Source organism: Lissotriton vulgaris, chromosome 3_1 (genome assembly GCF_964263255.1).
Source record: "Lissotriton vulgaris chromosome 3_1, aLisVul1.2, whole genome shotgun sequence".
In the NCBI taxonomy this organism is placed as follows: domain Eukaryota; kingdom Metazoa; phylum Chordata; class Amphibia; order Caudata; family Salamandridae; genus Lissotriton; species Lissotriton vulgaris.
The window spans coordinates 457,530,785-457,546,185 of record NC_141689.1 but is presented as its reverse complement, the minus strand read 5'-3'; positions in this window follow the sequence as shown (position 1 = coordinate 457,546,185).

Below are 15,401 nucleotides of genomic sequence, written 5' to 3'. Positions count from 1 at the left end.
TAGGTCATATGACCAAGCCTTCCATCTTTAGGAAACCAAAAGTAAAATGAACCAATGAAAAGTTTTATAAACAAGTCACATGACCTGTTATGCGGCATAGGGCTACAAAAAGCGAAGAAAATCCGTTGGCACGTGAGGCAGCGTCAGTAGCGGACCGATGTGCGAATAGGCCGAAGGCAGCACAACGCGCCGAGATCGGATGGCACCGAGGTGTTGTCCAGCAAATTGCCGCACTGGTGTGGCCATCCTACAATGCTGCGCCGAAAGACGGCGTGTCCAGCTGAGTTGCGGTCACTGTTGCGGTACAGTGACTCGAACGCGCCGAGATCCGGATGGCACCGAGGTGGTGTCCAGCAAATTGCCGCACTGGTGTGGCCATCCTACAATGCTGCGCCGAAAGACGGCGTGTCCAGCTGAATTGCGGTCACTGTTGCGGTACAGTGACTCGAACGCGCCGAGATCCGGATGGCACCGAGGTGGTGTCCAGCAAATTGCCGCACTGGTGTGGCCATCCTACAATGCTGCGCCGAAAGACGGCGTGTCCAGCTGAGTTTCGGTCACTGTTGCGGTACAGTGAGTCGAACGCGCCGCGATCTGGATGGCCCAGATGTTGTGTCCAGCAAGTTGCCGCACTGGTGTGGCCATCCTACAATGCTGCGCCGAAAGTCGGCGTGGGGTGCCCCGTTGGCTTATGAGGTGATCTCAGTAGTGGACCGATGTGTGAATAGGTCGGAACCAGCACAAGGCGCCAAGATCCGAATGGCAAGTCCTGGATGTTGAGTGCCTCAGTTGAGAGTTCTGAGCAGTGCTTGTAAGACTATCTGAAGTTTATTATAAGAATCAGAGTAAGTTGAAGACTGTCTGAAGCTTATTTGCACCTGCTGCAGCTTCACTAGGTCCGGCGGAACTTTTTGCCTTTTCCTTTCTGCTTTTTTTCCTACAATGCGTTTCATCTGAAGACACGACCAGGTCCCTGAATGTGTGCAGGGGGACGCTATTGATTGAATGAAAATGGCGGCTTGACACAAAGCTGATTCAAGCGTTACTGTTGGTGCTATACAGACAAAAATTGGTTTTCAGTTTGTACATTCTTCAGGTTTTTTTTTTCCATCCAAGTCTGATTGAGAGTTTGTAGAAAAATGGCTTCAGATTTTCCACATACTACTCTTCAACATTCTTCCTAAATGTAACAATGTGAAACTCACTAGGAGAACGGCTGTTTCTGTTTCCTTTCAAAATGCTGCCAACAATATTTTCTGAATGGAAGACACCATCTTGTAGAATAAAGGGCCGAAAGGGGTTCTGGTCTGGCCGATGGTTGGTGGAGACATTTTGACTATATCTTGGACCTGCCCGGCCTCGCCCAAAATGGCGCCGGTATAAATGGGACTCGTAACTCCTTGCCCGCAAATGTATATCTAGAAAATGTTATTGTAAGTGGCCCTGTCGTATTTTAATTACAAAATGTACGTCCACCGATTCCGCAACTGTTAGACACCTTTGTTCTTGTCACCTAATGGCCCGCTCGTTACGTTCTTCTACAATGTAAATGTCTCCTCATCATATACGATTTCAGTTTGCTCCATGGCCGGCCCACGTGGTTATAGGCCAGTATTTGTACACTGACATTTTCACAATAAAGGTTTTTAAAACAAAACACGGTAGTAGTATTTACATTTGTAAAGTTTTTACTTTTAGTGACTGTTTTCGAATCAGTAAAAGGCAAGTGAAATAAAGCAGTCCAATTACACGACGGATAAAAGGTATAATATGTAGGAACGCAGTAAAGATAAATGGTCAAGGGCAGTTGTGTTTTTCATGTCTGCAACATAAAGTGATCGATAAGAATCTGATAATCAGGCGTATCGGCGACTAAGACAGCAGGCCGAATCTCTTTTACTCAACGGCTCCGTCATGGAAGGAAGAAACGCCCTTTTTCTCGAAAAAGGAATATATTTTACTTGCAAGACAGTTGTAAATTTTCCGGGAAAGTACATTAGCCTGGAATATTATAACATGTGTTTGAAAAAAAAATATTGTTCGAAAATAATAAAAAGCGTAATTTTTAGGTCATATGACCAAGCTTTTCATCATTAAATTAACAAAAGTAAAATGAACCAATGAAAAGTTTTATTAACAAGTCACATGACCTGTTATGCTTACGTTACGCGCTGCGCGCCGCGCCTCGGATCACTTCCGGGTGCGCTAACGCGGCGTGTCATAAAACGCATTACGCGACAACGTAGGTCAAGAATATAGTCTAAATGTCTCCACCAACCAGCGTTCAGAACACAACCCCTTTCAGCAGTCCAAAAAGTTCTGTTAAATGACAACAGAGGGGACAGGCAACAAGAACCATCAGTCAAAGAGGGGAGGGCAAGTTCTTCTCTTCCGGGTCATGTTGGGGCGCTAACGGAACTGATCGAATTGGTAGTCTATAGTGTTTCTGGATGTTTCAGACTAAAGCTGGCGTCAGCATGAGACCACTACCATCTCGTAGCTCCGTCGTGGCCATTCCACGAGCAATCATGGCAGCCGCTCCCCACCAGAAGCCTGCGGGAGTCGGAGGCCCCCAAGACTTTTGTAGAATCTTCACGGCTGAGGGGACGCTTTTCGAGAATGGGACCCAAGCCCTATCAGGGAAGCGTCCGAGTTCCAAGGTGTCCCAGGGCCATTTTAGTGGACCAGGCCCAAAACCGAAGAGCCGGCCGCCATTTTGAGAGTCCTGTGGCAGCCGCCTATCGCTGCAGCGCAAGAGCGGGCGCATCTCAACTACATGGTGAGCGAGACGCTGTAGTCGCAAGAGCGGGCGGTAAACAGCTGAATGGCGGAAGAGGCACAGTGTAGCAAAAGCGGGCGGAATGGCAACTAAAACGATAAAGGGGCGCCCCACTACAGCTTGTCTTCAGGTCAAACGGATTGTGGGACAAGGTCCAGAATTGAAGAGTCATCAAAATGCAAAAAGTTCCGCCGGACCCCGGGAGCCGGCCGCCTATGTCGGGGGCGATCTCAGGCTACACCAGTGCTATAAGACTTGGGGATGGTGTCGGAGCCAAGCGTCTTCTCCGAGTCCATGGCCATCACACCGCCCCTGAGGGGCCTCCGTCAAGCTGTTTAGGAAGGTAACATATCACATTGTTTTCTAATGCAGTCAGGTCCACAAACGACACTCACTTACTTTGAGAATAGTGAAGCTGCAGTAGGTGGAAATAAGCTTCAGACAGTGTTACAAGCACTGCTCAGAACTCTTAACTATGGCACCCAACATCCAGAACTTATGCTATTTGAGAATGGTAGTGACATCGAAGCATCTCAGGGACCAAAACCATTAACGTACTTTCACGTATGAAAATCTTACTTGGGGAGGGGGCAGGAGCGAAGCGCCCCCTCCCAGTCAGCGCCACCACACCGTATGTTGAAAATCTGAAGCCATCGTTCTACAAAGTCAACCAAACTTGGATTGAAAAATCAAGAAAAATGTACAAACTGAAACCCAGTTTTGGTCTGCATAGCATCAGTAGCAACGCTTGAGTCAGCTTTGTGTCAAGCCGCCATTTTGATTCAACAAAGCACAGGCATTGAAAAAGGCTGAAATTCAGAACTCTAAACTATGGCACCCAACATCCAGGAGCTTGCCATCCGGATCTTGGAGCCTTGTGCTGTTTTCGATCTATTCACACATCGGTCCACTACTGACATCATCTTATAAACCAACGTTATGTAAATAGTTTTTTAATAAAATGTTTTACCCTGTTTCTTTGCTGGTGTGTTGTCTATATTTTTAATATTTGCATAGGGTTTGTCGTTATTTTGTGCGGGATGGGTGATGGAGCCGAGCTGTCTTGCAGCCCTCATGGTGTGGAGCTCAGTTCATCTCACTATTTTCGTATTTCTCATGAAGGGTTGTTCCTAATATTTCTATTTTAGCGAGGTCAAAAAGAGATCCAATTAGTGGCCTACTGATTTTGCTCGATTACTTTTATTTTTTTACACGATTTTTCACTATCTGCAAAGACTAAACAGAGTATTGCGACTTTGTGCTTGTTTGTAAATAGAGAATGATCCAAAGAGAACCAATTCTAAAACAGTAAATGCTTGGACAACAATCAATCAAATGGAGAGACAAGCAGGCACGACGGATTACAACGGGGGTAAAGGCCTGCGTTAACTACCCTCAGTATCTGCAAAGAGAGAGTACTACTAAGACAAAAGAGGGGAGGGGGGGGGGGTGCAGCGTTCAAAGCACATCAGCGTGCATAAATACGAAAATGTTTTTATCTATCACGTACTTCACATTTTAAAGCTTTTCATATTTGCTATTAAAAAACCAATGAAATTCACAGAAAAAACCATAGGTTATAGTGGATATATAGTTAGGAATTTGCATTTAGAAAACCTTGAAAATTCAATGAAAAAACCATTGGTTTTAGGCCATATATAGTTAGGAATTAGCATTTACAAAACCTTATTTTACTCGCATAAAACCATTGAAATTCCATATATAGTTAGAAGCGCTAACTATATATCGCGCACCCGCAATCCACTGCTGATGATGTCACATATTACATCATTCATGACATGGTCAGTGACATCACTGATGACATCACTGATGACATCTCAAATGACATCACTGATGACAACTCAAATGACATCACTGATGACATCTCAAATGACATCACTGATGACATCACTGATGACAACTCAAATGACATCACTGATGACATCTCATTTGTCATCACTGATCACATCACTCATGTGATAATACAATGACACTCTTCAGACTCTAATATAACCTTACATACACTCAGTATAAACAGACACTCACAGACTGTCACTCATCCATGGAGTTACTCACACACCTAGTCAGTCATGCAAAGAATCAATCACACCTCCATTTCCTCAACTATACAGTTATACACATCTTACTTATTGAAACATATAATAACACATATTTATTCTCTTATATAATCCCTGATACAAGCTCACAGTGATCGATACAGCCACTCACACATTCACTGGCTCTTATGTTCAGTTATTTATATATCTCAACTCTCACATGTATTGTGTTTTACATACGTACTTACTTGCACATGTAGCAATGAGAAATCCATTCACTCACCAACACACCCATGCATAGTCAACCGCCCATATAGCTGTTTCCACATGCACTCTTGAACTCATACTCCTAGTGAATCAACTGCTTACACATCTATGCACAGAGTCACGCACCTCCCAGCCACCCACACACACACTCAGCCTCCCATTCAAATACTTGGGCAACCAATCAATAACCCATATCGCCACTCTTATAGCTACTGATCAACACATGCAGCAGCTTACACAACAACAAACATACTGATGCACAAATTAAGACAGTTTAGTCACTAACCCATGCACTCAGTGAGACACATTTAATCACTCACTCATACAGTCAGTCATGCACCTACTAAATTCTTCATCCAGACACTTATACATCCACTCATTCTTCAATATGTGAAACATATTTAAACTTTACAGACACATACAATCACCGGATGTTGTGATCAGTGATGTCATCAGTGATGTCATTTGAGATGTCATCAGTGATGTCATCAGTGATGTCACTGACCATGGCATGAATGATGTAATATGTGACATCATCAGCAGTGGATTGCGGGTGCGCGATATATAGTTAGCGCTTCTAACTATATATGGAATTTCAATGGTTTTATGCGAGTAAAATAAGGTTTTGTAAATGCTAATTCCTAACTATATATGGCCTAAAACCAATGGTTTTTTCATTGAATTTTCAAGGTTTTCTAAATGCAAATTCCTAACTATATATCCACTATAACCTATGGTTTTTTCTGTGAATATATATATATATATATATATATATATATATGTTTTTGATTTGACATTTGATGGAATTTGGTGCACTTGAGATGTAATGGAAGAAAATGGTGGTCCAAGAAATATTGGGTTGGAGATGCTCAGTAGTCACTTTGAGAACCAGTACACTTGCTTTGTTCTGGTTGACCAGGAGAGCCTGGCACTCTGCTGGTGGATAACATCAATAGCATGTAGTACTTTCAGATGAAAACACTTATATTAATGCAAATGTTTCCTTACCCACCTCCCATTGCTGGTTTCATTTCAAGAAACAGTTTACATATAAGTAAGTGATTGCAGTTGAAGGATGACGTGGCAAGTTGTTGTTTACTGTGGGGAGAATGTCTTATACTAAAGGTTCTTGCGCTCTCTTCACAAAATACATATTAAGCTGCAGCCTTTCATACGCACTAGTTAATTTGCTATTGTAAGCAGTGTGAAAACAGGTCATAATTCGTTTTTGGTACTGAATGACTTCTTTCAGCGGGATGCCTTGAGAATTCGAATATATGAATAGAATTTGCATGACTTATACTTATGCTTATTGTAAAAATGTTATTAAAAGAACACATCCCGGTGCTTCCCTGTGAAACATGAATAGTTTAACTGTGCAATAAATGTGATCCTCCATCAAAATTGCTCAGTGGCGTATGGCTCCTTAAAATAAGAGGTGTCAACTAGCAAATGCACTTTAACGAATAGAGGTAACTTGTTCTTTGCAGGTATTTATTCACTGAAGATCTAATGTGTTTTTATTCCTCTTAAGTGTATCTCACCATACAGTTTCCAAGAAATCAACAGCTTTGTAATAACACATCGAAAAGTATCATGTTCTAATGCATTTTCCTATAGTAGAAGGTATTGAAGTTACGTTGTGCAGTTCAGTAAGCATCTACATCCATGAGGCTGTTTCGGTACGTGTAATTTTGCCTGTAATTTTGCCTGCATGTATGTGTTTATCTTTTTGTGCCTTTTGTCTGTATGATCACTTAAAATATACAACTCCTTTCTAGAAAGCTGAAAATTACAAGCTGTGCTTTCAACGGAAATGGAAAGGGGCGACCACTCGGTCCCCCCGAACGTATGGCGGAGTGCCTCGATCCCCCCGGGAAGCCATTTTTGGGCGGGAGGCGCGTCTCGGCTGGTATGCCCGAAGCGGCGTAGCCGGGGCGTGCTGTTTCCCGCCCTAGAGTGGGCTGGCCTAGACACCAACGTAGCCACCCCCGCCCCCGGGACGGGCAGGGGCGGGTCCACGCCCGCCCGGAAGACGGATAAAAAGAGACGCAAGACCAGAAGACGTCCTCCTGTTCTTGTGCTCCGAAGCTGCACCTCCTCGCTACACGTGAGCTCGGGACAGAACGAAGAGCCAATTTTGAGCGTTTTGATCTTTTTCTTTGTCTTCCAGATACTTCCTCGGAGAGATGCCAAAGAAAGTCCTAAAGAAAATGTCGACCGACCAGATGGTGCGGAACCTTTGCAAGGAAGTGTCCGAGATAAAGAAACGGTTGGCGGAGCGAGACGGGGAGGAGGGTTCGGGCCCTGCGCCGGCTGGGGGTAGACCTAAGAGACCGAAAAGGGTTCCAGCCGGTGGAGACGTCCCGGTTCCCTCCGCACCGCTCGAGGCGCCGACCCCAGTTCCAATGGAGGGAAATCCAATTCCCGTTGTCGTCACCCCGTCACCCAAGGATGACATGCCCCCCGAGCTGGCGGCACAGCTAGCAGCTTGGTTGGGGGATAGTAATGATGGCGCCACGGCTGCCGAAGCACAGGCACTGATAAAAGGGCTTCGTGAGAAGAGAGAGGCAGCTAGAGTGGCTGCGCCATTGGCGGGGATAGACAAGCCGCAAGCGGCGGAAGCTGCGTCCAGTTCAGGTAAGCGGCCATTGCCGATTGCAAGGGACGAGTCAGCACCCTCTCGTAGAGAGAGATTGGGACAACATGTGCCTTTAGCCATAAAGGAAAAGATCTGGGCAGGGGAATACGTGAATATATTTTCCTTGCTTGTTGATCATTATGATGTGGAGCATGTGAAGAGTCAGAAGGACTTAATGCATCCGAGTGTTTGGCGCGCAAAAATGGCCGCCTTTAAGGTAAATGAGAACATTGGCAATTGGGGCAATGCATGGGGTATTTTTACATCGATTTTGGGGGAACGTAGGCCCGAGTTGCTCCCTGAGTTCCCCGTTTATCAATCACGAATTATGGGTTACTCGACAACGTATCAGGGTAACCATTGGTTTTGTTACGACAATCTGTTCAGGAAAGAAAAGGAACATAACAAGAGTTTGACTTGGGATTGTTACGATTCTCTAACATGGGATAAAATGAAGGAATCGGGAATGTTAAGAATGCCATTGGCCGGGAGCAATGTTGTTGATTACTCCCGCCAAAATGTAGGGACGCCCTTTCGACCAGGGACGAGCACCGACGACCAGTCGAGGCCCGCGGGCAATACAGGGAGAAAGGGTTTCTGTTTTAATTTCAACAAGGGGAAATGTACCAGGCCTCCGGGGTCGTGTAAATTCAAACACGAATGTAGTACGTGTGGATCATCCCATCCTGAGTCATCCTGCAGAGCCAGAACAAGTGAGAATGGGGGTAAGGGAGGCGCCAAACAGGTCTAAGCTAGGCCGAGGGGCGCCTTTACCAACCCCGATTGATACCCTGGCAATGATTCCCTGGCTCAGCGACTACCCGGATCGGACTTCTGCCGGGGTGCTGCGGAACGGTTTTACACATGGTTTCCGCATCCCGGTAGGGGACTTTCTGGGTGTAGGGATGTGCAAAAATCAACTTTCCGTTTTACAACATACATCTGTAGTGCAGGAAAAAATCCAGAAAGAGGTTAGCCGGGGTCGGGTCGCCGGCCCGTTTAGTGTGCCCCCGGTACCAGATTTCGTTTGTTCTCCGTTAGGGGTAGTCCCCAAGAAGGACCCAGGTGAGTTTCGTTTGATCCATAATCTGTCTGCTCCCCATGGTCTTTCGGTGAACGACGCAATTGATCCAGAAGTTTGTTCGGTGCGATACGCATCGTTTGATGAGGCGGTAGCCATCTTGAATCGCCTGGGGCCCGGGACGCTGATGGCGAAATCAGACATCGAGTCAGCGTTCCGGTTGCTCCCGGTACACCCAGACGATCAGCGTCTGCTGGGATTCGGGTTCCAGGGGTCATTCTACATGGATAGGTGTATGCCAATGGGATGCTCTATATCATGTGCTTACTTTGAACAATTCAGTACTTTCCTGCAATGGGTGTTCACTAAGAAAACGGGTTTCCGAAATGTAATGCATTACCTTGACGACTTTTTGTTCCTTGGCCCCGCCGGAAATCCCGCATGTGCACAGGCCTTAGCTGAATTCCGTGTGTTGATGGGTCATTTTGGCGTACCATTGGCACCGGGTAAAACTATGGGTCCCACGACTTGCCTCGAGTTTTTGGGGATCGAGTTGGACTCAAGGGAGGGGTGTTTCCGTTTACCAGCTAGCAAAATCTTGAAATTCAGGGCAGCCCTCCAAGTATGTTTACATGTATCCAAGGTTACACTACATCAGTTGCAACAATTAGTGGGAAAGTTGAACTTTGCCTTGAGGGTGGTCCCAATGGCTCGCCCCTTTTCCCGCTCAATTGCCCAAGCGATGGTTGGCCTGAAAGAGGGTCATCATCGCACGAGGTTATCGGCCGAGGTCCGCCAGGACATGCGGATTTGGTTAGCATTTCTGGCGGACTTCAATGGCCGAGTCGTCTGGAACAAGCCAGCCGTGTCCTCCGAAGAGCTTGGGTTATGGACAGATTCAGCAGGAAGCATAGGCTTTGGCGCCATCTTCGGTTCAAAATGGTCGGCACAAAGGTGGCCCCTATGGTGGCACGAAAAAGGGCTGACGAGTAACATTGCCTTCCTGGAACTGTTTCCCATTCTGGTGGCCCTGAAAACCTGGCCAGAAGGGTTCAGAGATCATTCTGTTGTGTTCTGGTCCGACAACATGACCGTGGTAGAATGCATCAATAGTCAGGCAGCCCGTTGTAAATTGATTTTGAGGCTGCTTAAAGAAATTGTCCTACTGTGTATGCAACTGAACGTGATATTCAGAGCAAAACATGTCCCAGGGGTGTTGAATCAGGCTGCTGATGCACTGTCTCGTTTTCACATGCAGGCTTTCTCGGGTTTCCTTCCTTCAGCGGACCCAGAGCCGGCACCCTTCCCCGAAGCTCTCTGGTCTCTCGGTGCCCCGAACTTCGTCACCTCGTGGGAGAGAGTCTAGCACCCAGGACAAGGAAGGCATATGAAGGGGCGTTTCAGGCCTATTTAGCCTTTTTAGGGGCGGAGAGAGGGGGACTTTGGGGTCAGGAAGAGTGGGTAGTACTTTTTCTGATGTCCTTACGTAGGGCTGGGAAATCGGTGGCTACGGCCCAAAGGCATCGTGCCGCCATTTCCTTTGTTGCCAGGGCCCATGGCATCCTGGACCCAACAGCGTCTTTTACAGTACAGAAAGCGCTGCGTGGGTGGCAACGTCTTGAGGGTCGCAGAGTGGACATAAGACGACCGATAGGTTTTGATAGATTGTCCCAGTTAATGGCCACACTCCCTAGCACATGCTCGTCCCCTTTCGAGACCTGTTTGTTCCGGACTGCATTTACGCTGGCGTTTCACGGGGCTATGAGAGTTAGTGAGCTAGTTGCAAGGAACAAACAGGATGTGTCGGGGGGCTTGTGCAGGGAACATGTTCGGATCAGGGGTGATGCGATGGTTGTCTCCTTTCTCAGGTCCAAGACTGACCAAGATGGGAGGGGGGACTGCACGATCATTCGCAGGATCCCCGAGTCATCCATGTGTCCGGTACAGTGCTTAGAAGATTACCTAGCACGAAGGGTGGCATCATGGGGGGGGACATTGTTGAGGCATATAGACGCCACCCCGCTGACGAGGTTTCAGTTTCAGCGGGTTCTTGCAATGGCCATTGCCGCAGCGGGCTTGGACCCGGGTGAATTTGGGACCCATTCCTTTCGTATAGGGGCTGCCACTGAAGCTACGGCCAGGGGTCTTAATGTAGAACAAGTGAAACGTGTGGGGCGTTGGTCCTCCAATTGTTATAAGAGGTACGTGCGATTGCACATGTTGTGAAGCTGTAATCATGTACTCACGCTTCTTGTCTTTTGTTTGTTTTCAGTTGCGCAAGCCTACGCGGCAGGGCGGACTGTGCAGTTGACCCAACACCAGGCCAGCGGTCACACATCACCGGCTGAGAGAAAGGAGGTGTGGGTCGTAGGCCACTCATACGTGAGACGGGCCGCAGACGTATTCAAAGCAGGTGATATGATTCACGTACCTGGGGAATACGGGTACAGAGTGTCCTTCTACGGAAGGGGCGGTCTCTGTATTGACCAGTTTCAGGCATTCTTTGAGGGTTTGTTAGAGCGGATGAGGTCACCGCCGTCCGTAGTCATAGTACATTTGGGGGGCAATGATTTAGTCACCACCGGTAGACGACTTCTCCTGGAGGCTATGCTTTCCACGGTAAGTTGGTTAGCAAGGAGAGTTCCGGGGTGTACAATTGCGTGGTCTCATATGATCCCACGAAAAGTGTGGCGGGGGGCTATCTCGATCCCTGCTTTGAATCATTCCGTTAAAAAATTGAATAACAAAGTGAGTAGGTTGTTCCGTTCCAAGACATTGCATTCGATCCCGCATAGTTGTATTAATGATGACAGTTTGTATTTGGGGGATGGTGTGCATTTGTCGAGGGTGGGCAATGAGTTACTCATAGGAGACTTCCTAGCTTGGTTAAAATCGTTAAAACATGACCTTTAGGTAGGAGTTTTGTGGGGGGTCCGGATAGCCGGTCAACTATCCGGACCTGTGGCGGTAAGGTCATGATCGGTGAGCACTAATTGGTAGATCCCTATGAGTGGGCGTCACCCAACACGGATGGGAGCGCTCGGGAGAGGTGGCCATTGGCCCCTCAATGGGGAGGCGGTCCCGTCTAAGGGCGGGTCGCCGGAAGTTAAGGAAAGGCGGTCAAGGCCCCTTCCTGTGTAGGAGGGGTTACAGCCCCCTCCTGGGGAATTTCCCGGGGCCAGTGTCATCTGCGACGGCAGATGCGGTAAGTTGTGTGGGGTGGGGGGAGGTCCACGATACCTTCTAGATACCACACACAAGTATTCGAACGACCTTTAAATGGCGTCGAGTCTTAAGTGCCCCCGTCAAGTCAAGGGAAATTGAAATTGTTAGTAGATGCACTTGAGGTAAGCCTCTGTGCTGTCGCCCCTCCCAAGTGGGACGGGTAAGTCTGGTTAGGGATCTTGACACCGGTTATGACCTTGCCGTTGGCCCTTAAACGTTAGGATGTACAATTTCAGTGTTTATAGAGAATGTTTTTGTAGGATGCTAGTTCGGCTAGGAGAACCTCTGTATTAGAGAATATGTTAAGGTTAGCCAAACATCGCAGTGTGATAATGAAATTGTACATAACAGGAAACGTTTAATGTTTAATTTTTTGTTTTAATAAATACGGCCGCGGGAGGGTCACTCCCTCCCACATCCAAAAACTTAAAGAACTGTTTCCGGTTTCCCTCCTTTTGGGATCGTGTTGAGAGGGGGTGGCGGGTATCTCAGCCATATGGAAAGGGGCGACCACTCGGTCCCCCCGAACGTATGGCGGAGTGCCTCGATCCCCCCGGGAAGCCATTTTTGGGCGGGAGGCGCGTCTCGGCTGGTATGCCCGAAGCGGCGTAGCCGGGGCGTGCTGTTTCCCGCCCTAGAGTGGGCTGGCCTAGACACCAACGTAGCCACCCCCGCCCCCGGGACGGGCAGGGGCGGGTCCACGCCCGCCCGGAAGACGGATAAAAAGAGACGCAAGACCAGAAGACGTCCTCCTGTTCTTGTGCTCCGAAGCTGCACCTCCTCGCTACACGTGAGCTCGGGACAGAACGAAGAGCCAATTTTGACCCACCCACCAGCCCCTGAGGACAGCAAGTTGTTGTGCAATAAAGTGAATTTTATAAGTATGTTTTTCTGTTTTCGCTTACAGGTTGTGAAAAGTATCAGTTTGTTGTTGATCATAATAAAGTATGGTGAAGATCGTTTAGGTTGTTACGATTAAAATAGCTTGATGTAGTGTTGCAATTTAAGCATGCTCTTTCGGTCGTAGCGACCAATGTTTTCATAGGTTCGAGTAAGAATTGTCGTATTTATTTTTTGGTAGGCGGTAAGGTCATGATCGGTGAGCACTAATTGGTAGATCCCTATGAGTGGGCGTCACCCAACACGGATGGGAGCGCTCGGGAGAGGTGGCCATTGGCCCCTCAATGGGGAGGCGGTCCCGTCTAAGGGCGGGTCGCCGGAAGTTAAGGAAAGGCGGTCAAGGCCCCTTCCTGTGTAGGAGGGGTTACAGCCCCCTCCTGGGGAATTTCCCGGGGCCAGTGTCATCTGCGACGGCAGATGCGGTAAGTTGTGTGGGGTGGGGGGAGGTCCACGATACCTTCTAGATACCACACACAAGTATTCGAACGACCTTTAAATGGCGTCGAGTCTTAAGTGCCCCCGTCAAGTCAAGGGAAATTGAAATTGTTAGTAGATGCACTTGAGGTAAGCCTCTGTGCTGTCGCCCCTCCCAAGTGGGACGGGTAAGTCTGGTTAGGGATCTTGACACCGGTTATGACCTTGCCGTTGGCCCTTAAACGTTAGGATGTACAATTTCAGTGTTTATAGAGAATGTTTTTGTAGGATGCTAGTTCGGCTAGGAGAACCTCTGTATTAGAGAATATGTTAAGGTTAGCCAAACATCGCAGTGTGATAATGAAATTGTACATAACAGGAAACGTTTAATGTTTAATTTTTTGTTTTAATAAATACGGCCGCGGGAGGGTCACTCCCTCCCACATCCAAAAACTTAAAGAACTGTTTCCGGTTTCCCTCCTTTTGGGATCGTGTTGAGAGGGGGTGGCGGGTATCTCAGCCATACAGGCAAGTGAATGTTATTTTTGTCGTCAGATAATTATTTTTATTTAAACTAAGGAAATGTCGAGAAATGTGTACTCGATTTAATAACATTCCTCCAGTAAATGGAAAACCATGGCTCAGTACAATGTGTAGCATCAGCAGCATAGCCTCGTTCTGAACAGCCGCCAGTACTGCACGCAATATACAAAACAGTGAGATCCGATTTTGAATGCTAAGAGCACATTTTTACGTAGCACAGTCATGAAACGTGGGAGGTGTATAAATGTAACTGGTTCACTATCTGAATAAATGCAATTTGAAATGTATGAAAATACAGGCGGGCGAACTGCCACGAATATGGAAATTCTGCGCTTGTATAATTAATCTGTGGAAGATAAATTATCACAGGAGATCGTCCCTGAAATGCACATTCAATATTAAAACCCAGAAGGGTAAAATAATTTACGAAAGAGAGGCTGTGGGAGGTTTATGAAATATACCTGCACCCCACGGGTGAATAAGTGTGCCATATATTTGCTCATTTATAAAACGTGGCTACAAACCCACAACATTAATACTGAAATCCCATGCAGGATGAAAAAGTACACCCCCAGGCTTTGAGTAATTCCCACATCACAACGAGGCCCAACATTAAAACAGAAGAGCTCCTGCCAAGCAGGGACCATGTCCATTTTTGAGGAAAACGGTGCAATTGTTGTTACTGGAACAAAAAGTCAGTTGTTGGCACTGCACAATGAAATAGCTTGATAATTACAAGAGAACATGGCAGCTGCATTTGTCCTTTCTGGACGTCCTCAGTCGTATCTAGTAAGCCCCACAATTGTAAGTCACTGACAACGAGGTGCCACTGCACCTCCTTTGTGTAGGACGTATGTGAAAATCGAAAACACAACTGACCCTAAAAGTTGTACTAGTACACAGATGCATGCTGCTTCTGTACTATGGACACTGAAACTCTGATGAAGTAGGGTGTAACACACTGAAATCATGTTAACTGATTTCAGGCATAGACATTAATTAAATAAAAGTCATGGACGCCTTTGTATATCCTCCAGCACACCCAGAAGATACAGAAGCAACTCTTTAGACTTTTCTAATTCATTAAAAAAACTTCCAATATTTTTCAAATTTCTTAGTAGTGTCCACCCGTCTAGCATAAGCTCCTTTGAATTTTTGGGTCCTTTTCATTTTATTGAACCATTTCAAATGAGAGGGTGCTTCACTAGATTCCCAATTTTGTAGGAATTAAAGAACGAGCTACTGTACTTGAAATAAATACAAAGGTTTTTTCGGCCTCGGATAGTATCGTTCCATCTCTGCAAAGTACAAACATAGCGGCTGCGGCCTCGAGCAAGACATTCTCTCCGATTGCCTGTCCGATATCAGAAAAAAACTGCCTCCCAAAAAAGCCTTAGCCCTGGATATGCATAAAAAGTATGGTGCCATCCACCTTCCCCGTCTATCTGATAGCGAAAGCACTTGTTCTCTACTCCCGGGAATCTTTTTTTTAAGGCGGCTGGAGTAAAATAAGAAAACCTTTGTGATAGGGAGACCATCCTTTTGAAATTTGCG